The sequence below is a fragment of the Pogona vitticeps genome, chromosome 12 (assembly GCF_051106095.1).
Source record: "Pogona vitticeps strain Pit_001003342236 chromosome 12, PviZW2.1, whole genome shotgun sequence".
Taxonomy (NCBI): domain Eukaryota; kingdom Metazoa; phylum Chordata; class Lepidosauria; order Squamata; family Agamidae; genus Pogona; species Pogona vitticeps.
In genome coordinates, this window is record NC_135794.1 from 25,144,338 (window position 1) to 25,171,317 (window position 26,980).

Sequence of the window (26,980 nt, forward strand, 5' to 3'; positions counted from 1 at the left end):
GGCACACAAAAACATTAATTCATCAAGCTTAACGATCATATGCTTCCTCTAAATTGGCAGGGAGCATGGTTCCTATCCTGTCCCTTAAAATATGGCCCGATAAAATATTAATCCACTGTTCATCAATGGTTAAATATCTTGAAAACCAGGGCTTTGGCTTGCATTTTCCATTTTCCCCATACATGTCCAAAGGAAATTTATGGTAAATGCAACATTTAGAGGGCATGCATGTCTCTCTCTTTCTCTCTCTTTCTCTCTCTGCATGTCTCTCTGTGTGTCAATTTAAGAATTGATCTGCAGATGAACAATCATGCCAAGAGAAAAACAGTCCACTGTGCTTTCTAATCCATTCTCCGCCTTTCCAACCTTTAACTCTACTAAGTAGACAATGGAACTTTCACTTTGATTACATGAATGATTATATGCAGTAATAGTCCCTCAACCTTTTAACCTTCACAATGAATTATCTAAAATAGTGCCTGTGTATGATGTGTGTGTGCTTAAAATATAGATCTGAAAATCCACTTCTGGAAGCATCTTTTTTCAACTTGCCATTATTTAAATCACTGGTGAGAGTTGGGGGGGGCGCGGAGAAAAGAGAGCTTGTTAAGAGACCCCTTTTGCTGAACCTGTAAAGACTGCAAATGGATGGACTTTAATAGCGTCTCCATCAATGAAATGTTGTAAAAGATCATGAAAGATGATTGCTTGCCACTTTGATCAAGGAAGATGATTGCTCACCACTTTGCACATTTAAATGGACGGTATAAATTATCATCATCTAGGCCAATTGATCTTGCTTAAACTATGGAGGATGGACAAGAAGGGGGAACAATATGGGCTCCAAGACCCTTCAAGGGCCTAAGTGCTCCTTGGCTTGCCACGCCCTCCATGTTTTCAAAATAACTTTTTAAATGTTCACCTCAAACCTTATGGACAGCAAATGCTCCTGATGCACAGGTATCATTTTGAGTTGCGGTCCATTGTTTCTTTATGTGACACAGTCTAGCAAACACATGCTGTAGGTAGAGCAGAAGTCCTACTAAGAATAAAAGTATCCATTTTGTTTTTTAGAATTTCAAATCTAAACTGGAGGAAAAAAATGTGTGGCTTGGCATTTCCAGTGCTCTTCTCCAGACCTATTCAAGTTAACAGAACAGTGTCAGAAAAACATTGTCATGAGACATAAATTATTCTGGGGGTGACCCCATCGGAAGGCAGAGGATGGAACCCTGATCGTTGTTGGGTCTTCCTGGAGAATGATTACCTGCTACACTGATTTTGTCCTTGTGGAGGGTCATCCTTCCCTCATGCCAATCCAAATTAACGTCGAGATGCTGCTCAGCTGGCTTTCACTTGCTTACTCACTCTCTGCAATGATGAGATTAGTCAGGATTTCTGGCTGTGCATTCTGGGAATTGAAGCCAGAAGTGTAACTTTTCCAGTCTCTGGAAATCAGTGGGAATAATGAATCCCTTATTCCAGCATTCTTTTCTGTTATTCACGACTGCAGTGCTAATGTGGAAAAAGGCCTTTGCTGTGTCACATGACCTACACCCTAATGCCTAAAGATGGAGATAAGACCTTCTCAGGGCTCGGCCAAGACATTTTAATGCCTGAGGTGCAGCAGGAAATGCTTCCCTCCACAAACCAGCTAAGGGCGTTCCTTCTGCTTCTGCTGCTTCTGTTGTTTTTGATATCTGAAGCAGCAAATCCACAAAGAACTGTCCCCACCCTGTCTGGTACTAAAATTACAATGGGCTGATCTAATACTTTGACCATCTCATGAGAAGAGAAGACTCCTTGGAAAAAGACCTTGATGTTAGGAAAGTGTGAAGGCAGGAGGAGAAGGGGACAACAGAGGATCAGATGGTTGGACAGTGTCATCGAAGCTACCAGAATGAATTTGACACAACTCTGGGAGGCAGTGGAAGATAGGAGGGCCTGGCATGCTCTGGTCCAGGGGGTCATGAAGAGTCAGACACAACTGAACAACTAAACAACGACAAAGATCCAATGGTTAGTCTCAAGTAGAGTAGGCCCATCGAATCAATTAAGGTATGTATCAACTAAACAAACTCTTTCACTCAGCAAGCATAGCCTAGTTGGTACTAATGACTAGATTTAGCCCCATCACAATAGATCAATGTAAAGGTTTAGCCTGGAGCTCCAGAGGTGTATTGCCAATTTTGTGAGGTACTATCAGGATTTAAGAGTGGTCTTAACCGACCAGATAGGCAGGATATAAATAAAATAAAATAAAATAAATAAATAAATAAATAAATAAATAAATAATAAATAAATAAATAATAAATAAATAAATAAATAAATAAATAAATAAATAAATTTCCACAGAAAATCCTTCTGAGCTTTGCTATTATTCACCTTACCAACAGTTCCCTAACCTCTCAGGACACCCAAAATCAGTTCCCTGAAATAGCCATCACACTCTGTTTCATGACCAGCCCAGGCCTTGGTCCTTTGTTGAAAATGTTAATAAAACAGCATGTGTGTGTGAGAGGGGGGGAGGGGGGAGGGAGAATGAATGCTTAGGTCTATTGACAATTGACTGCAGAGGAAATGTAATTTCCACAAGATAGAAGGTGCTACCTTGATGAAAGATGTCTGCCTGGATTTCTACCAATAACTGAATAACCAAGCTGTGCTTATTTGAGGGAAGAAGGCTGATCACCTACAGCAGCTGAGTAATAGCAAAGCTCAGAAGGATTTTTTGTGAAAACCTTGATAGCACATCACCAAATTGCCACAGAAGCTCTGGAGCTCCAGACTAAACCTTTATGTTGACAGCTGAATAAGGCAGTGAAATGGTGTACTTGAATGAATAAATAGGCTTTCTGTAGAAAGGCCATGATTCATTTCAGATGGAGGGATGAGAAGGGGAAAGAAATGGCTGATCACGAAAACGTTCCATGGAATCAAATTCCAAGTTCCCACTGGAAGCAGTAAATGAAAGGCATGCACCTAAAAGTGGGGATGGCCAGTTTTGTGTTGCACCTTTCCAGATGCCATAGCTAACCAAAGACATTTTGCCACTTTGGGTGAATGACAGAATGGTATTCCTCTTTCATTCCATGCACTGAGGGTGACCAGACGGTGCCTGAATTGTAATTCCCTGCTTTTGACGAGACCATATCTTACACTGTATCTGAGGAGAGAAGATGAAAGAATAGCAGTGTCTGGAGGAAGCGAGACAGGAGCAGCACAAAAAAAGATAAAAAGGGGTCGACAAGCTTTGAGTAACAACCTCACAGATGTTGCATGAGAGTCAGGGGACAAGGGTTACCTCTAGAATGAGGTCTTTCAGGACCCTGGACAGTTCCTAGGGAACAAATTACTTTCTAGGCAACCTTTTAGCAACTTGGTGCCATTTACAAGATCTTGAGAAAAACTCCAATAACCCTTGATTCATGCCAGCTGTAGCTGATGGCAGTTCTGGTGCAAAATATAAGGAGGGTTCTATGTTGGGAAAGGGTTTTAAAATTTCTAAGTCTCTTTCAGCATTTTTCCTGGTGAATGAAAGGTGATTCTTAAGTGGGACTCATTTGCCCTGCAGCAAAACATCCCATCATCTCCTGAGCCTCAGTGGCATGTAAAGCCCCTGGGGTAAAATTCTGCCCCCCTGGAGGGTCTGTTTTAGGGGATGCAGTTGCGGTGGTGATCATGATAGGGCCTCAGGTTCAAAAGGCCACTGATTCCTCTGCTTGGTCTCTGTGATGACAAGGAGCCTATCCAGTATAGCCACAGACGGTGTTATTGGCCCTCCACACTCCACCGTTATTTTCCTTCCATATTTAGGCCCACGTGAGGGCATAAAGTCTGCATAAGGGCAGGCATGTAAACACAAATCCACTCCTTATTTATGCACTACATTGGCTCTAATTTTATTTCCTCTGGCTCTCTTCCCACCCCCCCTAATATACTCTTGCCTTCAGTGGCCTTGAAAGAAAGAAAGAAAAATTAAACCCCAAAAAAACCCACCATGGTTCAGGGATAAGGAGTCTGTATTGGACTACAACTTCCATCATCCTTAACTATTTGCCATGCTGACTGAGGATTATAAAAGTTGGAATCTAACAACCTTTGTAAAGTCTATCCCTTCCCCATCAAGGTGTTCTGTATTTATTGCATTTATTGTGTCCTCCTGCCCCCTCACCTGAAATAGCCCAGCCTGGTGCCGTTTTCAAAAGCCATACACCAGCCTTGTAAGGTAGGTTAGGCTGGGAAAAAAATGACTGTCTGAAAGCCCATTAAGGAACTGCATGGATCCATGAGAGGTTCAAGACTAAATTTCCTTAGCCTTAGTCCAACCGTTTGTGTCGGATTGTTCACTTGAGCAGCAGATGGCCAACAACTGTGTGGACCACACCCAGACACAGCCCATAATTGGGCAAAATCCAGTCCAAACCATACACATAAACATGAGCCAGTCACAGCAGCTTGTCCTAAATAACAGATGAGGTTCAAAGCTGGGGAAAGAGCAGAAGAAGACTGCAATAGCAGCGATTAAGTTTGAAAAGCATGATGAACAAGAAAACTTTGAAACAGAATAACCCTCATTTTCTAAAATTGGGCACTGCTTATGCTACAGCTTACCCAGAATCTCTGCCATATGCAAATATGAGAACAATTTTTTCATTCAAATTGAATTGTGCTCCTCTAGGTAGCAGAGCAGAATGAATCAAAACTTGATTGCATCGTTTACATTCTAAGTTTGGTTTTCAAGTATGGCTGATTTGGCTTAAATAAGAATACTGGAACTTATTCATTAATTAGGACGGATCGTTCTCTGCAGTTCCAAATTCATTCCCAAACAGGTGTGTTCTTTGTGACTTCAAAAAGACAAGAGGATAGAAAATCCACCCACAATCAGAACACCTAAGAATATTTCCAGCATTCGAACACAGAATGTTCCAATCACATGGTACAACGTGTAAACAACAAATGAAGCTATTTTGCCGAAGTGCATTTTATTTTATCATTTGTTTTCATTTAATATATTTATATCCCAATCTTTGATTGGTGAACTTTGTGCTGAAAACTGGGCTTAAACCAAGCATTCCCCAGTCCACACAACCAACATTTCAGTCATCACATAACCCTGACAGTCCATATTAGCTGCACCTTATCTCTAATGTTGATGTTTAGGTGTTCTGGGCAATGGCCCTGTTTGTTCTCTGCTGCTTTTCAGATGTTCACATTAAGCACTTGAGCTTCTTCTCCCACTGGCATTTTGTCTGTTGTGCACAGACACTGGCTATGGAGTAGAGATGATCTATTCCCTGCATTTTGGACCCTAACACCTATAGTCCCTCAACATTTGTCATGCTGACTGGGGTTTCTAGGAATTCATCTTTGAAATGCTTGAGGCCTAAAATCTCCTATGGACAATGTATTTGGAGGTAAGTATGTGTAACATTATGACATTTTTGCATTGCTCGTTTGTGCGCGTGCATGGGTATTCTCAGATGATTTGCAGAACAAATATATGAGCAGATCCTATTATCATATTACATACAGCAGGAGCACCGTATTCAGAGGTTAGCTTACTTTAGCTAAGATTCTGCATGTAAACCAAAGGATAAAGGGCCTGTTGACAGTATGTCCTGGACCATGCCTGCAACATGATCTGGTTAGCTCAATGGTTTAGGCTGTGGGGCCAGGGATTGGGAGTTCGATTCCCCACAGTGCCTCCTTGACAGGGGCTGGACTTGATGATCCGTAGGGTCCCTTCCAGCCCCACAGTTCTAAGGTCACTGTTATTCTTTGGACCACACCATTCAGAACAGGTCCTCCTGCACCTCCACAGCCCCAAACACAGGTTTCAATTCTCTTAGCTCCCCTATGGTAAATTTAAACCTCTGCTTGACAAAATGGCAGCACCCAGGAGTCCTTTACCATCGGCGATTGTTTTCCAGTGATTCGAAACAAAGGCAGCCCCTCCCCCTTTTCCATTGTCAGCACTGGGACATTTTCATGTAAAGCATCAGCATCAGCTATAACACCCGGTGGCACTTTAAAAATGGGGAGGGGAAATAAAAACCCATTTTTGACACTAATAGCTTCTCCCTGCATTTAAGGCTCCCCATTTCTTGGATGACAAATGTGACACTGCTATTATAAGTCCTAAGTAGTCAGTACCCACTTTGAATGGTGACAAGTCATCTCTGTTCTTTGCCATGGCATTGCATAATGCAGTCTATCATCCCCATTTATGACTATCCTGGAGAGCGGCGGAGGGGTGGGGGGAGAGAGACACCTTTAAAATTACATGACTCTTTTAGTTATAGAAATGCATAATTAACTGGTTACACTGCTGGCATTATTCAAAGGGAGTTGCGTATCACAAGATGTGAAGGGCCTTCTAACTAGCCTTTCTGATATAGCATTTCATCAGCTACCAGTGCACCCTTTGAATTGTTTCTTGTAATTAGCTTGAAAGAGAGAGAAAGGGAGGGGGCAAGAGAGAGAGAGGGAGACAGAGAGAGAGAGAAAGCTACAGAGATTTGTCTGTGCAATGCTCAGCAGTGCTTTCAAAAAATTAAACTTAACTTTCTCGACAAAATACTGATCACTACACATTGTCAAAAAGGAATAACAAAGAAGAAAGGAAGAGCAAATGAAAGGAAGGCTTATTCATACAGCAATAGTTAAACAACGGCATTTGCTATGACTGAAAATGGGTGACCATCAAGTTTCACAGGGACCACCCAAAGCAGGGAGAGTAAGGCTGTCAACAGACTTGTATCTTGATAACCATCTAATCCCTCTGGAGTGCCTCTTGATATGAATTCCTGGGAAACATGAAAGGAAGGTTGCTAAAGAATCCATGTTCTGTTTGTGAGCCTTCTAGAGTGTCTTATTGGAGAAGTCAGAAATGCAACTGAATACTAGACAGGCCTTTGATCCAATAATAGAGCACGGAGACTCTTACTTTGTACGGGCAGATGCATCTATCCTGACGTTTCCAGGAGCTCTCCATGGTGCTGAGACTCTGCCCAAAATAAGTTCAACAAGTTGGATAGCTCTTGTGAGCACTGCCAATGAGCAACTGTATATACACAGAACAGTAGAAGCTGTTGTTTTCTATAGATGCTCGGACTGCCTTCCATCACTTGAAGCTACATTTTGGTATTTAAGCCATGAAGTTTAAATCACATCATTTGGAAAAGTGGAAGATGCATTCTGCAATTAGTCCAGATGGAAGGACATAGAACAAAACATCTGCTAGTGGGATTTTACAGATGTACTTGCTTTTTGTTTCCCATTCCTTGTTAAGTCGTTAAGTTGTGTCTGACTCTTCATTACCCCATGGACCAGAGCACGCCAGGCCCTCCTGTCTTCCACTGCCTCCCAGAGTTGCGTCAAATTCATGTTGGTTGCTTCAATGACACTGTCCAACTATCTCATCCTCTGTCATCCCCTTGTCCTCTTGCATTCACACTTTCCCAACATCAGGGTCTTATCCAGGGAGACTTCTCTTCTCATGAGATGGTCAAAGTATTGGAGCCTCAACTTCAGGATCTGTCCTTCCAGTGAACACTCAGGGTTGATATCCTTCAGAATGGATAGGTTTGATCTCCTTGCAGTCCAGGTGACTCTCAAGAGCCTCTTCCAGCACCACAATTCAAAAGCATCAATTCTTCGGCGGCCAGCCTTCTTTATGGTCCAGCTCTCACTTCCATACATCACTACTGGAAAAACCATAGCTTTGACTATGTGTACTTTTGTCGGCAAGGTGATACCTCTGCTTTTTAAGATGCTGTTGAGGTTTGTCATCACTTTCCTCCCAAGAAGCAGGCATCTTTTAATTTCGTGGCTCCTGTCGCTATCTGCAGTGATCATGGAGCTCAGAAAAGTAAAATCTGTCACTACCTCCATATCTTCCCCTTCTATTTGCCAGCAGGTGATGGGACCAGTGGTCATGATCTTAGTTTTTTTTTTATGTTGAGCTTCAGACCATTTTTTGTGCTCTCATCTTTCACCCTCATTATGAGGTTCTTTAATTCCTCCTCACTTTCTGCCATCAGAGTGGTATTGTCTGCATATCTGAGGTTACTGGTATTTCTTCCGGCAATCTTAATTCTGGTTTGGGATTCCTCCAGTCCAGCCTTTCGCATGATGTATTCTGCATATAAGTTAAATAACCAGGGAGAGAATATAAAGCCTTGTTGTACTCCTTTCCAATTTTCAACCCTTCAGTTGTTCCATATTCAGTTCTAACCATTGCTTCCTGTCCCACATATAGAGTATTCAGGAGACAGATAAGGTGATCAGGCACTCCCATTTCTTTAAGAACTTGCCATAGTTTGCTGTGGTCTACACAGTCAAAGGCTTTTGCATAGTCAATGAAGCAGAAGTAGAGTTTTTCTGGAACTCGCCGGCTTTCTCCATAATCCAGTGCATGTTAGCAATTTGGTCTCTAGTTCCTGTGCGCCTTCAAAATCCAGCTAGTACTTCTGGGAATTCTCGGACCACATACTGCTGAAGCTTACCTTGCAGGATTTTGAACATAACCTTGCTAGCATGTTAAATGAGTGCAATTGTACAGTAGTTGGGGCATTCTTTGGCACTTCCCTTCTTTGGGATTGGGATGTAGACTGATCTTTTCCAATCCTCTGGCCGCTGCTGGGTTTTCCAAACTTGCTGGCATATTGAGTGCAGCACCTTAACAGCATCATCTTTTAAGATTTTAAACAGTTCAGCTGGAATGCCATCACCTCCACTGACCTTGTTGTTAGTCATGCTTTCTAAAGTCCATTTGACTTCACTCTCCAGGATGTCTGGCTCAAGGTCAGCAACCACACTATCTGGGTTGTCCGGGATATCCATATCTTTCTGGTATAATTCCTCTGTGTATTCTTGCCACCTCTTCTTGATGACTCCTGCTTCTGCGAAGTCCCTACCATTTTTGTCCTTTATCATGTCCATCTTTGCACAAAATGTTCCTTTAATATCTCCAATTTTCTTGAACAGATCTCTAGTTTTTCCTTTTTTATTATTTTCCTCTATTTCTTTGCACTGTTCATTTAAGAAGGCCCTCTTGTCTCTCCTTGCTATTCTTTGGAAGTCTGCATTCCATTTTCTCTAACTTTTCCTATCTCCCTTGCATTTTGTTTCCCTTCTCTTTACTGCTATTTGTAAGGCCTTGTTGGACAGCCACTTTACTTTCTTGCATTTTCTTTTCTTTGGGGTGGTTTTTGTTGCTGCCTCCTGTACAATGTTACGAGCCTCCATCCATAGTTCTTCAGGCACGCTGTCCACCAAATCTGTTCTTCCACTGTGTATTCATAAGGGATTTGGTTTAGATTATACCTGACTAGCCCAGTGGTTTTTCCTACTTTCTTCAGTTTGTTTCCCATGTGGAGTCTCAAAACATTCTCGGGAAAATCCCTTCTGATGTTCTCTCCATTCCCATCCACAAGCAAGGGACTAATTGCAAAAGGAAACCAATCTACACAGCAATTTTTACATCTTTTCAGCTCAAGAGAAAGTCCTAATGCCCTTTTACATCGTTTCCAAAATCGTATCACCAATATGTAAATGACTGCATGCCAGAGGAGTCATTTAACATGCAACTGTTCAGAACACTGCAAATTATGTTAATCTGAATCCATCAACGTGCACGGATTTATTTAAAATCTCATCAAGAATAAATCCATGACTGTGCATTTTATTATCACAGATGAAGAATAGAAATTAACTGCCACAGTTAGCCAGCTTTGATGGAGCTGCGGAAATGAGGAAGGCGGGCGGGGGGGGGGGAGACCATTTAGATACTTAAGAGTTCCTGCCTATTGCCATGATTATTGGTTTGTTTTTTAATGCCGTGGGTGAAACACTAAACATTCTCAAGAAACGTCCAACATTCTCAAAAGTTCTCATTCTTGTATAAATTCAATGAATCTGGAAAGTCACCAACGATACCAATGGAAACAGTCTAAATTTTAATTCTTCTTTCTCCCACAGGATCATGTTATACTACTGGTGAAATATGCTATGCTTTCAACATTTTGTTTCTTCTGGGTATGAACAGTTGGCAGCTTCTGTCCTTATGAAGACACCAATGTAACTCGCTTCCTTGACAGATGAGGCATTATTCCCAGCTCCAGCTCATTCTGTCTGTACTAGCCCTTGGCTATGTCCCTGGAGCACTTCATCTGGGAAATGAAAGAAACAAAAAACCACCACCAGAGTATCCGCTTGCAGGAGAGACCGTGCAACAGTGATATCCATCAACATGGCTGCAGATACAGTACATGTAGGCGTTTCTCCTATTCCAGATGTTGAGACATATGGGAGGAAGAGATTCAATGAGCTGGAACCTTAGGATGCAATCCTTCTCATGACAAATTCTCCTCCTGCACAGTTCAATGAGTATTTTTAAGCCTTGCCAAAGTCATAGCAATTGTCTCTCACAGCTGTGTCCACACCTGCAGTTCCCTCTTCAACATTCCCTGCGTCGTGCTAGATGAGAAGCATACATCTGGGAAATGAGGCATAAACCGTATGCGGTCTTTTCCTTCTAGTGACAAACAAAAACTGTGTGGCAACCTCAGTAGGCACAGGTGGATTTGTGAGACAAAATCTGTGTATCTGTCTGGGGCCCAGCATCAGGTGTGTTGAGGTTGTATGGGGAAGACGGTAAAGGAGAACGATGTCTCAGTCTTGTGGACAGGACAGCTTATCTGAGCAAGACCCTCATCTATGAAGGCAGAGATACTGGGAAATGAACATTTAGAGTCCAACTCTCTCAGTCTCTTATCATTGGCCATGCTGGGGGGAGCTCTTGGGAGCTGTGGGCCAAAGTAGCTGGAGGGCCAAGTGCTTCCAATCCCTGACATAAGCCACGGGTCTCTGGTGCTTTGCTTTGCTTACATCAAGCATTTTCCTTGTGCTCTTCCCATGCAATATTATTCTTTCTTTAGAAAGAGGCAAGTCAAGATTTTCCCCAGACCCCTTTCTCACTGAGCAGGCAAAAACTGAACCCTGTTATGTCACTCTTTAAAAAAATTATAAAAGACTTCCCTACTCCCACCTCCAGTGCTGTTTTTACCCCAGTTATACATTTTATACTAATGCCACAGGGCAACAAACACACAAAGAATATATAATGTGGTAAAATAAATATTTCAAAAGCTAAATAAGGCAAATGTTGGGGAGAAGGGAAGAAGGAGGTGGATTTCAGTTTAAAAATAGACTGTGTTTTGTTGTGTAAAACATAAAGGCATTGTGTTTCATAGCTAGTGAAGTAAATGGATATGATCTATTAGGTACACAGAACAGATAAAGGCCATTTAGAAGCTGAACAAAGCCCCTTGATTAAGTCTTTCCAGAAGACAGAACCAAGACATGTAAAGCTTTGTAAATTGGTATCAGTACTTTAGAGTCAACCCTATTATCACCGTGGGCCAATTAGGCTCTTTTTCCAGTGGGCTGGTAAGGCAAAGGCAGGAATTTGATCTGCAAAGCTATTTTCAGTACCTGATGCATTCTAAGCTTAATGATAGTGCCGAAGGGTGGGAGCCTGAAGCTCCCTCACAGAGGAGGAGGAACAGAAACAGTCAAGAGGAGTGGAAATACAGATCAAGTCTCCATCAATCAGACATTGCAGTATTTTACTTTGGACTAAATGGGATACAAGCAATGTTTTCACTTTACAGGCTGGAGCGGGAGGGTTGTGTGTGCTGATGCATCAAAAGACTTACCTGTGCTTTTGATTTGATTTTCAGGGATGTGTTTGACAAGGATGGTATCAGCACAAGACAAATGTTATGTCAAGCGACCCTACACCCAGAGTGATGTCATGGACATGGACAGTTTGGTTGGGGTCAGGTTGGGGTTCCAAACCATCAAGACAATCGGAATTTACAATAAACCAGATTGCTTTCCTCAAGGAGGATTAGCACTGGTCAGTCAGAGAAGCTTTAGGAGACTCAGGTTGACAGGGAAAGGTATTTTCAGGCAGCCACCAAGGTCTGAGCCCAAATAGGAGTTGCCAGTGCTGGCTCCTGGGGCTTCATTCTGGCATCCTGGTGCTTGCTGCTCACCTTCTCTCTCTCATATAGATTGGAAAGAACCTCACTGCTTCTGAGATTTCCCTCAAATCTCACTGTCTTGAAATGCTGAGACGAAATGGAAACATTTTCATCCTTCTCAAGAGATCTGAGCTCCCTCATAAGACTTGGGCACTACAGGGTTTCACTGGGGATGAAAACTCCCCCCTGCCAAATCCCCCATACAAAGCAGTAAAGATCCACAAATATACCTTCAGAGGTTTCAGGACCAATGTTCTGATTTTTAAACATCCTATTTCATTTTCAGACATCTCTCTCCCCCCCCCTCTGTTAACCCCTGGTCCCAATCTCAATATCATGTTACTTCCATAAAGATTTTCTGACTTTTTCTATACTAAGCACAGACCCAGTACAAGTTAACTACACGTATTTCCAAGTCTGATTAACATTTGCTCAGTAATAGGTGCTTTACATGCTCAGACACAGAATGAGCATCTCAAAATGACAACCTGAAGTTCGTGCACACCAAACTGATTGTGGAAGTGAAACAAAAGAGGGCTGAGTTAACACAGAGCTGAATCAGCAAGGGTGGTGGTGGTTAAGACTATGTTGGCTGGGGATTATGGGATTGGTCGTCTGTTGTTTCTGGAAGAAAATGGTTGAGGAAAGCTGAATTTTATACACCATGCCTCCACCCCATCTCCCAAGGGGACTCTGCTAAAGATAATAAGAGTTTCTGAAATCTGGTGCACTGGTGAAAATCAGAGATTGAATGTTTGAAGCCCCAAAGAGACAGTTGACAAAGGTCCAAAGAACAGCAGCAAAACTTAAGTAAATCAAGTAAATCCACCCTTTATGCCAATGTGACAAATAACAATACTCTATTTTGTATCATGAAAATCCTGCTGTTGCTCAGCAGACAACTGGGTTAAAGAGTGTGCGTAAGATTAAAAGAGGCTGAAGGCTTAACACATCCTGCCAAGTTGGGCTTGGAAAGGCCCAAACCCCAGTCTGAGACCAGGCCCTTTTTTCTATGGCTAAATTCTTCCTTTCGTGCTTTTATTGGACAATGAACTGCTGTACCTCACAGAACTTATACTAGTAATCCCATCATTCTCCTTATAAGGTGAAACACACACACACCATTTTTTGGGAGGGGATGTGTCCAACAGCTGGTCTTGGGAGAACATATTTGTCCCCAGACCCAACCTATTGTGCTGATGTGCTGAGTAAAGGGACATCTTTATTCAGACAGGCTGGCTGTTGGATTTTTAGTTGATGTTCACCAAAGCTGGCTTTAAATGGCAGGCACTTTTTATTTGATTGATGTGTCTTTAAATGATTTGTTCTCATGCTTTAATCAGAGTTCTGCCCTTTATCTGTATCTTGTTATTGTCAGCTGCCTGGAGCACTAGTTTTATTGGAAAGGAGGGATGCAAATGTTACACACACAGCAGAATAGAGGACGGTACCTTATATCATATCAGAGTGTTGGACCATTTTGCACAATATTATCAAGCCTCACACAGGCAGGAGTTATCTGGAGAGCTGTCTGGAGAAGCCAGGAATGGAATTTAGGAAGCATTGCATGCTTCAGATCACATGCTTTTCGCCACCAAACCATAACTCTCCTCTTGACATGGGATATACTGTAAAGCTGTATTCATATAAACAGTAGAGAATGTCAAGATCGAAGAAAAGGTTTGCTCATGAGGCATGGGCTTTTCATGGATCTGGAGGTGATGAAGAAGGAGCAGCCAGACCCACCCACACCCAGATCTGCAGAAAGATGTCAAGTATTAAATTAATGAACTATAATACCACCCTTTGTCCCCAGAAGTGGTCACTCATAAATCATTCCACACATTTCCAACCTAGAAGCAACTGTCTCCCAGAATTTTAAATATGATTTAAATGTTACAGCCTTGGCTGGGAAAATGCTAGAAGCACCAGAACAGCACATTACCTGGTGAACAGAATATACAAAACTGGTGTCTTCTGCCATTTGTTTAAATGGAGAAAGCAGGTTGTGCTACTGGACTACTGTACCATTAAACAGCAGTAAAAATAAGACAGCCAGGGCACTCAGTAGTCTGATCATCTATGACGAGGGCAGTCACATGTGGCAAAAAATGACACTTTTCACCAGTTTCATGTTTCCTATAGAACAGTAAATACTTATGGATACTGCAGCACAATTAGGATTTTTAAAAATTAATTAAGTATTCATGCCAAAGGCTCAGCTCATTCTGCATTGGCCACATTGCTGGAATTCCCATAGAAATAAACTGAGCCCAAAATAGTTAATTTTGTTTTAGAAGCTTAAACCCACTATTTCAAGGGTGAACGATCTGCCTAGAAGACTTGGAATAAGAAACCATGATTTCAATAGTGGCTTGATTATATTCTACCTGCTCATTTGAAGAGAATTTCAAGACGTCAAAGGCTGAATATTACACAGAAAATTATGCAAAAGATCAGCCACTTTATACCATCTGTAGAGACTGGAAAGTATATGGAAGTATTTTCTGCATACCAATGATGCTCCAAACAAGGAGAATGAATTATGTTACCCAAGGGAAGAGAGTAAAAATGCAAACTTTGGAAGAGTGGGTGGGTGGGGGAAACTGGAGGGCTTCAGATGGCATTTCAGATGGTGTCTCAAAGCTTCGCAATAACAATTCCACAAATAAATGGTGGGAGATAAACAATAAGAGAAAGCAGATAAACAAGATGAGCAACACTAGTATTAATATCCCTGAAGAAGAGATAAGGCCTGATGAGCCATAATAGGAGCAAAGCCAACTCTGTTTAATTAACAGGAAAAGGAAGAAACAATATGACAGGTTTCACAGCAGGCAACTTCCCTAAGAGGGGTAGTGGGAGATGCACCACCTTCCAGGTCCTGCGCCACTGCAAATCCCATCACCACAGGCAGCTTAGCCAAGAAATGACCAGATCTGCTCAGTGACATAGTTCAGAGGGCTCCGTGTTCCCTGCACATGATGCTTTCAAATTGTCCAAATCCACCTTTTCCGCACTGTTTTTGCATCCTCCTGAGCAGCTGACAGATATAATTACAAATAAGACTAGATTTGCTGACTGAAGTCTCAGAGCACAGCTTTGCTTCTGTGAATCTCCAGGTGGGGACCTTTAGAGGATGAGACAGTTTGATAATTGTCTGCTGGCTGGCTTTGAAGCCTGGGCACCTGCACACACCATGTCCCAGCTGGCACCAGGGTACCTTTTGATGGATCCTGCTGTACATCCAAGCTTGCACCATGGTGAGGGTGTGGGCATTGGCATCAGTAAACTGCCACAGATTAAAGGCTTCCTTTGGCAATATTGGGATGCACGTGACTTCATTGCATTGTGTATGAGTCATGGGCGCCCCCAAATCCCCTTGAATCAGTGGTGATTTGTCACCGATGACAATAACATCACCATTATACAAATGCAGCTGAGCAACAGGGTTTCAACCAGTGGCCTGCATTCCACCCCTCCAGATTTTGGTGGCCTATGTTTTACTCAGACTCTGTCTCCATTTATCTTGATTATTTTTGTGGCTGCTTCTATGAGAGGGCTCAGAAGAATTCCCACATTCTCTCAGCCTTCTCTTGTTTTGCTTCTGCAAGATCAGAAGAAGCCACTCCTCTGATCACCAGTGTTGGCCCTGAATGCTGCTGAGCAGAGATTCTTATAGAGTGAACATTAAGCAGAGAGCATTTTTTTTTGCATCACTGGATCTCCAAATTCGTTGCTATTTCACTCACTCAGTTGCAGATCATCATGTACAAGCACTTAAGCTAAAAACACAGGACCCCCATTTGTAACAGGTTGCAGGATTGTGGAAAGGAACAGCGAAAAGGGAAGTGCATTAAGATGCAGCTGATGGTACGGCTTTCTCCTGAATTGCCACTTTAAGTAAGTGGAAGGGCAGAGATCCGACGAAGATGAGCTGGGTCTAGTCAGACTAATTTGGTCTTTTTAATTATAAAAAAGTAATTGCAACCTTGTTCTAATGAATTGGAAAGTGACCTTGCATGAGGAGAAAGATTAACAAGACTAGGAAAGTGTGGAACATGTTCAAAGCCAGGCTTTTCGATAAGGCAGGGGAAAAAATCTTCACATTGTTGTTAATTTTAGCACAATAAGTCATTATTCCTCTGGCAATCATGAATGGTTAATAAGCTTGGTGATCCTATAATCTTCCATGCTGCGTTCTAGACCTTTCCGATTCTATCTAATTAGATTTCCAAGTGTATATACGCGACAGCCAGTGTACGATAGGTCTTGTTTGTGCAATGTTTTTCTGTGATTAACAGCCACTTAACTTATTTCAGATACTAATTCTGTTATTGATTAAGGGGGTAAAACAGAGGTGTAAGCGATTAAGACGGAATTACTGGGAAAAAGGAGAAGTTTTTTTCCCCTCTCATTCCTCTCTTGCTGCGGGATATGTTTAAGAAAAATGCAAGAAAGGAACTTTCTCTTGCATTGGCAGGCCAATGGGTTTCCTTTTTCCAGGTTTGAAATATTTCTAACTCACTAAGAGGAATTCAGCTCAGCATCCATACCTCTAAGAAAACAATTAAAACCAGGTGAAAAAAGTAAAACAATGAAAATAAAAGCAAAAACCAAACTTCCCTTGTTTACATCTAGCCAGCATAGGACTGAGGAAGCTTTGTAGACCAACAAGTAGTTTCTCTAAGCTCTAGTTAGATGCCAACATCTGCTCTTGTGGTGGGTAGTTCCACAAGACCATGGGTTGCTGCCTTCACCTGAGCCAGAATCCAGTCCAGCTGGCAGTACCTCTGAAGAGCTTCACACAAAGAGTGTGTGGAAGGAAGAGCTTCCTTTCTTAGCCTCCCTCGCATGATTCCTGTGATTACCCATTCTTGTCATAACTAGGCTTGACCCTGCCAGATTACAGTTATTAAGGATATTCTGAAGGACTGCCCTCAATAAAGGACTTTGGTGTAAGAGAACCCCCCCCCTCCGCCGCCAGATTCTGTAACACTTCTTGGCCTAATTTGAGAAAAGCATTGTTTCCTCCTTGTTCTGTTTGTCCTTTTGAAAACTGCACTCAGCACTGCAGTTTTGAGACTAAGAAAAACAATCCCTTTCTGAGTGTACTTAGAAGACTGAAACATTGAAAGAAACAAGGCAGACCCTATCGAAAGAATGAGCTCTAAAAATACCGCTAAGGAACATTCACACACAGAGACACCCCTATCTCCCTCCAAGAATATTTAGTCTTTGCCACGATAAAAGCTCTCTTAAAGTGCCTTTAATTGAAACTTTATCGGAATGTTGTTTGTCTCTCTGTTAAATGTGACTTTCAGGATTAAAATCAAATTTCCCATAATCTTCATTTTGGAGTTGAATATTGAGTACATAGTCTGTCTCATTATGCTAAAAAAAAAAGATGAAGTGAACTATTAGCATGCAGAAGAGATGACGAGATGTTATGATATAGAATGTCATTCATTTTTATGAATCTCTGTCACACTCTCCTGCAATAAACTTATTATTCCTCGTGACTTCATGCAATACTCTGGAATCTCTGCACAATCCTTATTAAAATTTCAATAATTGTATATCAGACAAATCAGGGACGACTTTTATGAAATGTTTTTTTCTTGCAAGTCACGGAGAAGAAACACACAACCTTCTTTCAGGCGTTCTTCTTCCATGTCATAATTATTTGACAATCATTCTGTACCTTTCAGGAGATTATTCATCCTAGTCTTCAAAGGTATAATTTCCATTACAGTTTGCTTTTCAGCTCTAAAGGAAATGTTGTGTCAATATTTTTAACCATTTGCTGCAGTTATTAATCTTTTCAAAATGGATTTTTAAAGAGAGTAAGGTTGCTGATTTGAACTGAATCCAAACATTTCAGCTGAAAAATCTGAAAGTCTTGCTATAAAAATGCAAACCTGGGACCTCTTTTGTTCTTTCTTTTGAGGATGCTTAGGAGATGCTTTTGTTTGTGTGTGTTTTAAAATGGCTTTTCCTTGGTTGGACATTACATACGGTTCTTCCTCTAAAGAACCAGGTGCTCCCCAGTTGCTGCTCTGCATGTCTTGGGACCAAGAGAAATACCAGCACTGTATACATGATAAATTATCTGGATGAACTGAAGGGTTAGACCCATTTGTCATACCTGCTGATCCTCGTCTTTTGAAGTGGATATGCAAAATACTCACTGCTCTGGAGAAATCCAGGAAGCCAAATTGTGGGGTGATGTCTGTCCAGGCTGCTTGGTCTTCTGCTGGTTGGAGGGCCTTGATCCATAAGTCACTTCTTGCAATTTATGTGAAAATATCCACAAGACCTTATCAATCCTGAAAGACAGAAGAGAGGAAATACCATAAGATGATTGCCGACTTGCATAGATTTTAAAAAAAACACTAGTTTTGTGTCACAACCATCATTTTGAGGTGAGAGAATCCAGGAGAACACCATTTGTTTGTGTGGAAAGAGAGGAAAATATTGTTATGTGTCAAATGAAAACCAATTTATAGTGATGCTAATAGGACTTTCAAGGTAAGTGTGATATTTAAGGAATGGTTTGACCAGTTCCACTCTCCCAGTGAGTTTCCATGGCTGGAAGTCTCCAGAGTCCTAGCCCATCTCTCTATCCTAGTCTCCAGAGTCCTAGCCCATCTCTCCATCCACTGCACCACACTTGGTATCGTATTAAATATCAGTAGAAGAAAATTTGACTTTATATCCTTTTAAGCCAGATCTTTGGGTTTCTGGAAGGAGGGAGTGGGGTTCATCCCATACTGACCAACAGACGATGAAGCTGGCCTATCTCGATCACCAATATGTAAATGTAAGGAAAATGCATGCAGCAGGATCAGGTCCATGTTTGAGGTGACTCTCAGGATTAACCTCGTGTGTGTTTCCCTCTATGTCATTGGGACCTTGCTGGCTTAGCTGACGACAGAACTTGGGAGAGTTACTTTATGGACTATAGATCTTAGAATCTCCAGCCAACATTTCCCATCTCCAGCTGGTGAGATTGGTAGCATGGTGGCACCATGTGCTCTTTTAGGGAGAACTGTGGTTAATTTGGGTGATGACCCAAGGGGGAGGGGAAACTCATTTTTCATTTATACTCCCTTTGAAAGGCAGCCCAAGATGGGTTTAAAGAGGAAGGACCAAAGTGGGAAAAAGATTGGGGGCTCCCCATGGGTCCACCCCATGGCTGTTGGGCAGCCCCGTCCCTTCATATCATGCAAATGTTCTCACTTCCACTCTCCTAGTTCTTGTGTTGCTTTTGAGTCCAGCATTCTGACCTGCTTTCTTTGTAAAATAATATCTCCCATTCTAAAAAGGAGAGTTTGGTATGGATGGAGGCTAGAGTTGATTTGCAGGGGTTTTTTTTTTTGCAGGACAATTATGGGAGTTGTAGTCCAAAAACACAGATCTGCACACCGGTAATGGAGGCTATCATAACACAGATGGAACTGTGTGCTAGAGAAGGCCTGTGCCAGTCAGAAATATCTAGTATTAAAAAGGTCAGCATTTTACTTGTTTAAATATGAATGTTTATAGCTCAAATAAACCCAGATGAATCAAGCCTGGTAGGATGTATTAAGGATATCTGCCTTTTTAGGTTTCTTAAGTTCTTTAATAGTGATTAGTGTTTTACGAGATTCAATCACATAGTTAAGACTAGTCCCTTAGCAAAGAACACCAAATCCTTATGTGGGCCACCACGATGCTTAAAATTATCAAAAAGATTGTGTGCGAAAAACCGTCAGATCTTGTAGGACTGTGGCATTTAGTATGTTCTAATTTAGTGGTGAGTCCTGAAGCCTCCCTTTAAAAAAGAGTAATTCTGCTAATTAGCTCATCTTGCTCCAACATGTAACCACCTTTGGGAAATATAGAGATGGTTTATTAAATCAAAAGATAGGATTTCTCTTCCAACTCACACGAAGGCATTAGCGATCAAATATTCCCTACAGGTTCATCCTGGTGGCATTAAGGGCTGATTTGACTTGCCGACATCGCATTAGTGAGGCATCTGATCCAATTTAGGTCAAGGCGGGGATGCTCCATCTATTACAGCATTTTGAGCATCATTAGAAGTCGATTGATTGAGGGGAGGGGAAGCACCCCTGAATCAGCCTACAACTTGTTAGCAAATTACTCCATCTGTGGCTGTGATTTTTTAAACTAGAGGTTCCCTCTGTAACTTTTGTCCTTTCCTTGCCTTTGCTCTAAGAACCAAGACAAGAAGTAATAAATGCTGTATCCTGCAATGTTTGGATTTTGTCTGGGGAATACTTCTTCTACAAACCAAACAAAAACAAATGAAACCCCTCCAGCCTTCTTTAAAGATGATGTGTTTTTTTAGGTTTTGTTTCAAAGAAGAATATGGCAAGGAAGTAATGAGAGCAGCAAAGAATTCTGGTGTCGAAACAATAAAATGATTTCTGTTCACACAAGCCCACTTTTCAGTGCCTGGAGAGTAAATGAGTGCCAGCGTTAGGGTGGCTATCTATGCCTTGCGAGAAAACAACAAATATATCAACCCTCCAAAAAAAAGACCAAGGAGAGTAGATTTACACAACATTTTGCGTATGATAATTTGCAGGCTGTTTATAGATACAGAGGTTTCTTTAGCGATAACATTTGGGGATTGTTTCTGTACTCCCCTATAAAAAGGAAGACAGTGACCAGGTGTGCTTGCCTGCTGAATTTGCTCTCCATATGCCCTGTTCCAGAATTCAGCTTCTAGGGCTTTACTCTTGAGGCGTAGTATGGTAGTCTTTAACTGGAGAGCACTTCAGTGAGGACAGTGGTTCCGAACCTTGGGTAACCCAGAGAAAGAAAGACAGGTGAAAATGGCAACCTTAACTGATGAAGGATGGCAGAATCTGGACCTCTCTTGTGCCACTGCCGGAATGAATGTATAGCACTCAGTTGTAGGCTTTCTTTTAAAGTAGCCTCTTCTCTTTGGGGGGTTATGGGGATCACTCAGATAACTAGTCTCACATCTCTTTTTAAAATGTGCACGTTGCCTTACTGACAAAGGTTTCTTCCTCAGCAGTGATGAATGGAGCAAACATATGTGGTGTGGAAGGTTGCAATTCGCTGCAGCTTCATTCTGTCTGGCTTACACGCCAAGCATTCTTATTGCTCTTATTACCGGTAATCAACCCATCTTAGATTGTTGCATTTAATCATCTTTCCCAAGAGTGGATTATTTATCAGTTGCTTGTATCAGTGAAGAATACACCTCATTAACTTGGGTCCACATGCAATGGAAAAAGAGGGATGTATAAAGAGAAGTCCCTCATTGCCGCTTTGGAAGGCAGCCTCTTTGCCATGATGGGGAAAGGAATCCACGTCAACTGGAGTGACGGGTGAGTGCTTGCTCTGGTGGTAGATCTTTCTGCTACCAATTTCAGGTTGAAACTAAAGTGGACTAGAAGGAGTGGAGAGCTCTTCCTGTTTCCCATTATATCCAATTAGCCATCTCTTTGAAAGCAGGGAAGAAGGGAGGGAAGGAGGGGGAGGGAAGTGTAGATGAGAGGAGGAAGCAAACAATGGGACTGTGATCAGCAAGGCTGTTCTCTCAGGAAATGTATTACTCAACATGGGCTCTCACCCAGCTGCGGCTGCTAAACCCTCTTTTGGATTCCTGCTATTTTGAGGAATTCATTGCATATTATGCACTTTTTCAGCACTTTCTCCTCATGCAAACCAAACCAGGGAAGACTCTAGCAAGTGCTTAAGGCAACTGGGGAATCATCATCTGGGAAATCAGCCAGACCTGTAGTAGTTTCTAGGATTCCATTAAAAAACGGTGGAGCAAAAGATTCATTTTCACCAGAAAGGGCTAAAATAATGGAGAGTCAAGAGGCATTTTAATGGCTGACAGAACAATCCTTTTTAATAATTAATATTTTAATTATGATGTTCTAAACCGTATTGTAAGTCCAAAGAGCTCAGTGAGTTGGGTACCTGGTTGCAGAGCTGGAGGTCAGAAGTTCAATTCCCTGCTGTGCCTCCCAGGAAAAGAGCCAGCCTGCGTGGCTTGCGCCAAGCTGTCATGGTGGTCCCAGAGCAACTCTGGAAGAGAGGAAAGGTGTGTTTCACCTTGAGAAGGGTTGCTGTAAGTCAGAAGTGGTTTATTGTTATTGTTAAGCTGCCTTTGCTTGGAGTTGAAGGAAGGAAGGAAGGAAGGGAGGGAGGGAGGGAGGGAGGGAGGGAGGGTGGTAAAAATTTTTAATACTTTCAAAGCCCTGCTGATTTTAAAAGTTGCCCTGACTCAAAAAAAAAGCCCTATTTTTGGGGAGACTGGGTTAAGCAGAAGTCTCCTCTACTGGCAGAAATTTGTCTGTTACGATACAGACCCACCAATTATAGTGGTTCTCAGAGATCTACTGGCACAACTGCTATGCTGGCTATGATCTGTTGGCAGAAGAACCTCCTTCCAATAAAGAAAGAAAGAAAGGGGAGGAGAAGAGCAGGGCAAGGAGAGGAGGGAAGTGATGCTAGATCCAAACCTCCTCCAGGCTAGGAATACAGCTGCAACGTTGACCCAACATCAGGACATGGCAAGAGTAGGACAAAGTCATTTCTGACATGTGCCCATCCAGCTCCAAAGGTTTAGATTCAGCTGCGGTGGCTCTTGGGTGCCTTGGGCTGTTTAGGATTATGCTATTACTGTACTTCTCATCTTCTGTGCCTTCGAAACAATACTCTGGCATTTCCCCCCAAACTGTGCCAGGCCCTTGTGAATTAGGGACCACTGCCAAAACAGACCTTGCACATTTAGTGTCTGTGGAAGCATGAAGGATACCCTTTGGGGAGTGGAGGATTCTTAAAATTTAAAATTCCTATGGCTGTCTTATCTTCATTAATCCACCCTTTTCTTAAACACTTTTTTCATTCCTTCTCCCATCATGTCTACAAGATTGTGAATGCGAGAACAGAATTTCAGGCATGGGATTTGAAAAGCAAACACGATGCCAGAACAGTGCCTTCTGCAGCTCATCCTGAGTTTGCTGATTTCAACAAGCGCACACACAGTTGCGCTTGTGTATGTGAAGAACTTGCTTCAGGCAACATTTACCGCTAAGTAAGACATCCCACAAGCACAAGGTTTTATCATATAATTTGACAGGCACTTTCTAAGAGCAAAACTTAAAGGAGATGGTGTTATGAATACATGGATTGGCCCCCATCCTGCCTTTCAGACAAGCTGGTAATACAGGCCAGGTCAGAGATATATTTGTTGAATGCTTGTGTTAATGAAATTAAGAAATGTGTGTACAGAGGGAATGCACGCTGACCCTGTCCTAAACCTCTGTCTTTTAAGCAGGGGTGAGGTGGGGGTCCTAACAACCTCTGTTCGCATACAAGTTATTCCCAGTTGAAACAACTTCTTTGGGATCTTAAGTGTAATTGGTTTGTTAGGTTAATTATCTATCATTTGGCTGACACATGGGGACAAACACAGAGAGTATTCAACACAGGTGAATATTTAGAGACAACGGTAAGGTGCCTGATGATTCTTGGGTCATAGCTGTGCAGTGAAACTCAGAATCAAGATGGATCAGTAGCAAATTCCTTAAGATGTGAAGAATTTAACACAGTTCAGTAGGCATTCTTCAGTCTCGAGAGACTATGGTAACGTGCTCTGAATAGAGGTCTTGGAACAGTGTCTAGTGTGGCTCAGAAAGCCAATACGAAAGTGACAATCCCTTCCACACTGAAGACAAATACAATCTGTCCCCTGTCCAGCTCCCTGATTTTGCTGGTTTTAGGACTGCCTCTTTGCCTTGACTTGCTGAATAAGTGCCTCTTCAAATTGGGAGAGGCCATGCTGCACTGCCTGCCTCCAGGCTGAGCGCTCAGATGTCAAGGTTTCCCATTTGTTGAGGTCCATTCCTAAGGACTTAACACACACACATACAAAACTTACAATTGGCTTGGAAAAACCACATTGTACAGTGCTATGTATGCTAGGTTCCGCTGCATGGCATGGAATCATAGACTTTAAGACAATCTACAGTGTGAAGGGGGGAGCATGTGAAAAGCCTATGGGTTTGTCCCAGGAAGGTAAGAATTTCCTGGACTGAATGGGTAAGCCACAAAGAACTACTAAGGCAAAAGAGTAAAGACTGCAGGATAACAGAACCCATACAATTCAGAAGGCTATGAGACTTCCATCAGGAAATGACCAAATCCGGATTGTTCAAGGGAAAAGGAATGTACAAGAAATAATTTATCTGTTGAAGACCGCAGTGTGCAACTGGGCTTCCTTGTTTAGAGCTGCCCCGTGAAATGCCAAAACACCAGTGCTGATATCCATCCGCTGGTAGGAGGAGCATTATGAGACACCTGTTGCCTCACAGGACATAGCTTCTGTCCTTATTTGCTAAACATGGATCCACTTCACTATATCTCCTCTTCTTCTTCATCATCCCCTTTTGCAACCTCTTTATTCTGCTGCATTGCTTCAGAAACTTTGGAATTTGTTCTCAGGCTCCATTTGTACATCAAGAGGATAACGGAATTTGCTGCAAAAGAACAATACTAGTGGGGAAACATAATGGAAAGATTTGAGGCCAAAGGCCTTCTAACAAGGCATTTAAAGCTTCTGTCTACAGAGCTTTCCTTCACATTTACTAGAAATGCCATAAAAGGTTCTGAAATAATAATCACAAAAAAGCTAACCACAGATATTATGGCTATCCCAGTTAAGGTAGGTGGAGACTTTAAAAAGATCTGTGAAGGAAAGCTACATAAGTAAATCACAGGGCGCTGGCCGAAAGGTGCTGTTCTGACCATCTAAATCCTTGTAGGTCTCCAGCAGAGCTGGCCTGCACTGTGTGCCTCAGCTATCCTGCCAGATCCAAATTTTCTTGTAATGAGTCATGCATTATTTTGCACCCTCCATTAATTCAGCACCAGCTCCAGCTTGTGCAAAGCCTTTGGCTGCCATTTATTGCTTCTTTGTGATCTAGCGGAAGGAAGAAAATCCACTGCCACTTATCAGCTGATAAGCAAGTTATAGGCTGAATTCTTAAGCGCATTGTTGCTTATATGGAGAGAAATTATCCCAACCTGGTCCCAAATTGAATTGTAATCCTCTTTCGCAATATCCAAATCTAAATCCCTGTTTTCTTTATCTCTGTGTTTTGTATAATCCACTGAACGACTCACCAGTTAAGCAAGACGCATCTTGTCAAACGTGCTAGTGGGGGTGGTGGAAGGATGACAACTTAGTTTCCAAAGTATTAATTTCTACTGCCTGCCTCCAATCCTGAACTTACTGTATTGCAAGGCAACTGGCTCAAATTGTCAGAAACAGATGCTAGAGAAGTGTCTGTGTATCTGTTAGCGGAAGAAAAAAAAAAGAAAGAAGTTATAAGTGCTTTGATTTAGCAAGGATGATAACCGGCCCCCTGTGTTATGTCCTTCTCAAGATGTTTTGTTGCTCAGGGTGAGGCACCAGATGGACTCTGAAACCAGCTGTTTCACCTACAGAAGCTGCATGGACTGGGGAAGGATCCATCTAAGATGGTGAATTTAATCTGGTGGTTCCTTTCCCCTTGAGAGCAATCAGCCTTGTAGCCCTCCAGCAAAGGGGCAGAGGCATAAGAGGGATTTTGCCCTCACTTATCCTCCTAGTTAGCTTGCAGGCTGCTAGAAAACCTAGAAAAAGATTGCTTGCAGCCAGTGTGGTAGGAAGTTGAAGAGTTGGACTTTAACTTGGGAGGCCTGAGTTCAAATGTCCCCTCTGCCCATGAAGCTTATGGGGTGACCCTGCACCAGTCATAAACTTTCCTCTTGACCTACCTCACAGGGTTGCTATGAAAGTGGGGAATGGGAAAGCCATGCTTTTAGGTCACTGAGAAAAGGTGGGGTATAACTGTAGCAGACAAATAAAATGCTTGCTCTGAGTCATTTGAGAAGCATTTCCTTCCTTCCTTCCTTCCACAACATATTTGTGAACTAGTTCTCACTTTATCCTCTCTCTCTCTCTCTCGCCCCGAAGTCGCAGCCGAGGTCTCATAAATTCAGTCACATCGGAGCTGCGCCCCAGTTTCCAAAAGAGGAAGCGCCGACCTTTTTCTTTTTCTTTTTCTCTTTTTTGAAAAGGCTCCAATGAATTCAGGAGCGAAGAGGGCTCCCTTGGCCGGCCTGTGGCTGCCCCGCTCTGGACCTTCCCTTCCTGGAGGTTTCGTGAGGCCTTTGTGTGTGTGTGTGTTTGTGTGTGTGTGTGTGTGTGAGTGAGTGCGTGCGTGAGTGACACGATGTCTCTCTTATCTCGATTTACGCGGCATCCTGAGGTGGTTTTCTTGGAACCCGCCCCGAGCAGGGAGGGAGGGAGTGCCTGGTCTCGGACTAAATGGGACGCGCGAGAGAGCGTGTTGTGTAATTTTAAATAAACAAGTCAATAAAATAAAATAAATGAAGACATTTCCCCTGCTGCCCCCTCCCCCTCCCCGGTCCCTCACAAAACCCCTTCGGGGAGGCGGGCAGCTCCGGCCATCGCGGGCGGCTTGTGGTGTTCTCGGGGATTTCTAAGCCCTTTTTGAAAACAACCGTCCCCTGTGGAAAGCAGCACCCACCCGAGTAGGAGTCACACAGCATCCACTTGACGGGACACGCAGGCACACACACACACGAAATTACCACACACACACACACATACACACACAAGAAGTTACCACATACACACACACACACACAAGAAGTTACCACACACACACAAGAAGTTACCACACACACCCACACACACGTTACCACACACACACACGTTACCACACACACACAAGAAGTTACCGTGCATGCACACACACACGTTACACCACACACACACACACACACACACACACACACACACACACACACACATAAGTTACCACACACACACACAAAGTTTACCACACACACACACAAAA

The 26,980-nt window shown here is 42.5% G+C and overlaps 1 long non-coding RNA gene across 1 annotated transcript; it reads right to left on the reverse strand.

Moving 5' to 3' along the window:
* Positions 1 to 3,900: 3,900 nt before the first annotated feature.
* On the reverse strand, positions 3,901 to 26,774 carry LOC140702449 (uncharacterized). Its single transcript, XR_013538983.1, has 4 exons — positions 25,236 to 26,774; positions 22,026 to 22,133; positions 18,248 to 18,385; positions 3,901 to 17,450 (listed from the first exon to the last, which is right to left on the reverse strand). It is a non-coding gene; the product is annotated as an uncharacterized LOC140702449 (long non-coding RNA).
* Positions 26,775 to 26,980: the final 206 nt, after the last annotated feature.